The sequence below is a fragment of the Saimiri boliviensis genome, chromosome 15 (genome assembly GCF_048565385.1).
Source record: "Saimiri boliviensis isolate mSaiBol1 chromosome 15, mSaiBol1.pri, whole genome shotgun sequence".
Lineage (NCBI taxonomy): Eukaryota > Metazoa > Chordata > Mammalia > Primates > Cebidae > Saimiri > Saimiri boliviensis.
The window spans coordinates 65,054,812-65,060,038 of record NC_133463.1 but is presented as its reverse complement, the minus strand read 5'-3'; the positions used below and the strand labels follow the sequence as shown (position 1 = coordinate 65,060,038).

General features: G+C 44.8%; 1 pseudogene; it reads left to right on the top strand.

The window, feature by feature from the left end:
- The first annotated feature begins 862 nt into the window (after positions 1-862).
- Positions 863-4,707, top strand: LOC141581408 (uncharacterized; annotated as a pseudogene).
- Positions 4,708-5,227: the final 520 nt, after the last annotated feature.

Below are 5,227 nucleotides of genomic sequence, written 5' to 3'. Positions count from 1 at the left end.
TCATAAAGGTCATTTCTATATGTGCATTTTGATGTCACCTAAAACTTTAGAGATCTAAAACTAAAATCTCCATTTTTCTTTCCAATCTTGCTCTCAGCCTGACTTCACTGTGTCTACTGCAAGGGCCAGCATTCTCAGTTTCCAAGCTGTAAACTGGGTGATTGTGATAGTTAATACTGTCAACTTGATTGGATTGAAGGATACAAAGTATTGATCCTGGGTGTGTCTGTGAGAGTGTTTCCAAAAGAGATTAACATTTGAGTCAGTGGGCTGGGGAAGGCAGATCCACCCTTAATCTGGTGGGCACAATCTAATCAACTGCCAGTAAATATAAAGTAGGCAGAAAAATGTAAAAAAGAGGGATGGGCCTCGTCTCCCAGCCTACATCTTTCTCTAGTGCTGGATGCTTCCTGCCCTGGAACATTGGACTCCAAGTTCTTCAGTTTTGGGACTCAGCTCTCCTTGCTCCTCAGCTTGCAGACAGCGTGTGTGTGTGTGTGTGTGTGTGTGTGTGTGTGTGTGTGTGTGTGTGTGTTTACAATGGGAATAATTGGATCTTGGGGTGGCAGGGACCAACTGGCACAGTGCGTGTAGCTACTGTAATGGAGAGCAGAGGCAAAGTAGCAATCAGAATAGTCTGACTTATGTAGAGCTCTGGCATTGGGTAATCAATCATGGTGTTCGTAGAAGTGAAATTGATAGGGAACCTGACTGCATTCCACTTAAATTATATAAACAGGAAGCTTCTAAGTCGAATAGGCAAAAGTCTAATTTTAATTATAAAAACAGAGACTCATGGCCCCTCAATCAATTTCCAGACTTGAGCCAGTTTACAGACCCAGAACCCCTTGAATGAAGGTGAGGCCGGATCCCCTTGAGGAAAGACCCCACTACATTACTGACAGTTTATGCAGTGAATCTTTCTCCCATTCTTCCCCAAGGGGATCTCTGGTCTTTTACCAGGGTAACTGTGCACTGGGGAAAGGGAAATAAACAGACGTTTCAGAAAATACTGAACACTGGCTCTGAGCTGATGTTGATTCCAGGGAACCCAAAACGTTATTGTGGTCCTCCAGTTAAAGTAGCGGCTTATGGGCTGGGTGCAGTGACTCAAGCCTGTAATCCCAGCACTTTGGGAAGCCGAGGCAGGTGGATCACGAGGTCAAGAGATCGAGACCATCCTGGTCAACATGGTGAAACCTCGTCTCTACTAAAAAAAAAAATACAAAAAATTAGCTGGGCATGGTGGCACGTGCCTGTAATCCCAGCTACTCAGGAGGCTGAGGCAGGAGAATTGCCTGAACCCAGGAGGCGGAGGTTGCGGTGAGCCGAGATTGCGCCATTGCACTCCAGCCTGGGTAACAAGAGTGAAACTCTGTCTCAAAAAAAAAAAAAAAGAAAAAGAAAAAGAAAAAAAAGAAAGTAGGGGCTTAAGGAGGTCAGGTAATTAATGGAGTTTTAGCTCAGGTCCAACTTACAGTGTGACCAGTGGGTCCCCAGGCTCATCCTGTGGTCATTTCCCCAGTGCCAGAATGCATAAATGGCATAGACATACTTAGCAGCTGGCAGAACCCCCACATTGGATCCCTGACTGGTAGAATGAGGGCTATTATGGTGGGAAGGGCCAAATGGAAGCCATTAGAGCTGCCTCTACTTAGAAAAATAGTAAATCAAAAACAATATTATATCTTTGGGGGGATTACGGAGATTAGTGCCATCATCAATGACTTGAAAGAAGCAGAGGTGGTGATTCTCACCACATCCCCCTTCAACTCTTCCATTTGGGCTTTGCATAAGACAGACGGATCTTGGAGAATGAAAGTGGATTATCATGAGCTAAACCAAGTGACGACTCCAGTTGCAGCTGCTGTACCAGATATGGTTTCCTTGCTTGAGCAAATTAACACATCTCCTGGCACCTAGTATGCAGCCACTGACTTGGCAAATATCTTTTTCTTCACTCCTGTCCATAAAGCCCACCAGAAGCAATTTGCCTTCAGCTGGGAAGGCCAGCAATCTACCTTTACTGTACTACCTCAGAGGCATATCAACTCTCTGGCTTTGTGTCATAATCTTATTTGAAGAGACCTTGATTGCTTTTGGCTTCCACAAGATGTCACACTGGTTCATTACACTGATGACATTATGCTGATTGGATCCAGTGAGCAAGAAGTAGCAAACACACTGGACTTATTGGTGAGACATTTGTGTGCCAGAGGATGGGAAATAAATGCAAATAAAATGCAGGGAACTTCTACCTTAGTAAAATTTCTGGGAGTTCAGTGATGTGGGCCCTGTAAAGATATTCTTTCTAAGGTAAAGGTTAAATTGCTGCATTTGGTCCCTCCTACAACCAAGAAAGAGGCACAATGCCTAGTGGGCCTATTTGGATTTTAGAGGCAACACCTTCCTCATTTGAGTGTGTTACTCTAGCCCATTTATTGAGTGACCTGAAAGACTGCCAGTTTTAAGTGGGATCCAGAACAGGAGAAGGCTCTTCAACAGGTCCAGCAAGCTTCTCTGCCACTTGGGCCACGGACCAGCAGATCCAGAGGTGCTTGGGGTATCAATGGCAGATAGGGATGCTGTTTGGAGTCTTTGGCAGGCACCTATAGGTGAATCACAGCGGAGGCCTCTAGAAATTTGGAGCAAGGCCCTGCCATCTTCTGCAAATAACTACTCTCCTTTTGAGAGACAGCTTATGGCCTGTTACTGGGCTTTGGTGAAAATTGAACATTTGTCTATGGGTCATCAAGTCACCAAGAGACCTGAACTGCCTATCATGAACTGGGTGCTTTCTGACCCATCTAGCCATAAAGTGGGTCATGTACAGCAGCATTCCATCATCAAATGGAAGTGGTATATACAAGATTGGGCTTGAGCAGGTCCTGAAGGCACAAATAAGTTACATGAGGAAGTGGCTCAAATGCCCATGGTCTCACTCCTGCCACCTTGCCTTCTCTCTCCCAGCCTGCACCCGACAGCCTCACGGGGAGTTCCCTATGATCAGTTGACAGAGGAAGAGAAGACTAGGGCCTGGTTCACAGATGGTTCTGCATGATATGCAGGCACCACCTGAAAGTGGACAGCTGTAGCACTACAGCCCCTTTCTAGGACATTCCTGAAAGACAGCAGTGAAGGGAAATCTTCCCTGGGCAGAACAGTGCACCTGGTTGTGCACTTCGCATAGAAGGAGAAATGGCCAGATGTGTGATTCTATACTGATTTATGGGTTGTAGCCAATGGTTTGGCTGGATGGTCAGGGACTTGGAAGAAGGATGACTGGAAAATTATTGACAAACTTGGGGAAGAGATATGTAGATGGACCTCTCTGAGTGATCAAAAACTCTGAAGATATTTGTATCCATGTGAGTGCTCACCAACAGGTGACCACAGCAGAGAAGTTTAACAATCAAGTGGATAGGATGACCCATTCTGTGGATACCACTCAGCATCTTTCCTCAGCCACCCTGCCATTGCCCAATGGGCCCATGAACAAAATGGCCATGTTGGCAGGGATGGAGGTTATGCATGGGCTCAGCAACATGGACTCCTACTCACCAAGGCTGACCTGGTTACAGCCACTGCTGAGTGCCCAATTTTCCAGCAGCAGAGACCAACACTGAGCCCTAGATATGGCACCATTTCTCAGGGTGATCAGCGAGCTACCTGGTGGCAGGTTTGTATATTGGACCTCTTCCATCATGGAAAGGGCAGAGGTTTGTCCTCACTGGAATAGACACTTACTCCAGATATGGGTTTGCCTATCCTGCACACAACGTTTCTGCCAAGACTACCATCCGTGGACTCAAGGAATGTCTTATCCACCATCATGGTATTCCACACAGCATTGCCTCTGACCAAGGCATTCACTTTACAGCTAAAGAAGTGTAACAGTGGGTTCTTGCTCATGAAATTCACTGGTCTTACCATGTTCCCCATCATCCTGAAACAGCTGGATTGTTAGAATGGTGGAATGGCCTTTTGAAGTCACAATTACAACGCCCACTAGGTGACAGTACTTTGCAGGGCTGGGGCAAAGTCTTCCAGAAGGCCATGTATGCTCTGAATCAGTGTCCAATATATGGTACTGTTTCTCCCATATCCAGGATTTATGGGTCCAGGAGTTAAGGGGTAGAAGTGAAAGTGGCACCGCTCACCATCACCCCTAGTGATCCATTAGCAAAATACTTGCTTCCTGCTCCTGTGATATTAAATTCTGCTGGCATGGAAGTCTTAGTTCCAGAGAGACGAATGCTGCCACCAGGAGACAGAACAATTCCATTAAAGTGGAAGTTAAGATTGCCACCTCGACACTTTGAGCTCCTCCTACCTTTAAGTCAACAGGCCAAGAAGGGAGTCATCGTGTTGACTGGGGTGACTGACCTGAACTATGAAGATGAAATCAGTCTACTACTCCACAATGAAGGTAAGGAAGAGAAAGCATGGAGATCCAATAGGGCATCTCTTACTATTAACATGCCTTGTTATGAAGGTCAATGGGAAACTACAACAGCCCAATCCAGGTGGGACTAAAAATAACCAGACCCTTCAGGAATGAAGGTTTTGGGTCATTCTACCAGGAAAAATCCATGACCTGCTGAGGTGCTTCCTGAAGACAAAGGTAATACAGAATGTGTAATAGAAGAAGGTAGTCACCAATACCAGCTATGACCAGGTGATCAGCTGCAGAAAGAAGGACTCTAATTGCCATGAATATTTCCTCTTTCTTTTGTAAAAAATATGTTTATGCATGTATACACTTGTACTAAGTAAATATCTTCATTTTATTTCCTTTCTCCTTTATGATGTGATGTAAGCTTTATTGCCTTCATATCAGCATTTAAGTATTGTTAACTTTATGTAATACTATTTGGGTTGGGGATTAGTGCATTTTGGGTTGTATGAAGGATAGTTGTATTATGTTAGGCACAATTATGACCTTATTATTGTCTTTTTTGAAAATTATGTATGGTCTCAGGAGATGTGTATGGGTTCAAGTTGACAAGGGGTAAACCTGTGATGGTTAATACTGAATGTCAACTTGATTGGGTTGAAGGGTGCAAAGTATTGATCCTGGGTGTATCTATGAGGGTGTTTCCAAAAGAGATTAACATTTGAGTCAGTGGGCTGGGGAAGGCAGATCCACTCTTAATCTAGTGGGCACAATACACACACACACACACACACAGACACACACACACACACACACAAACACACACACACA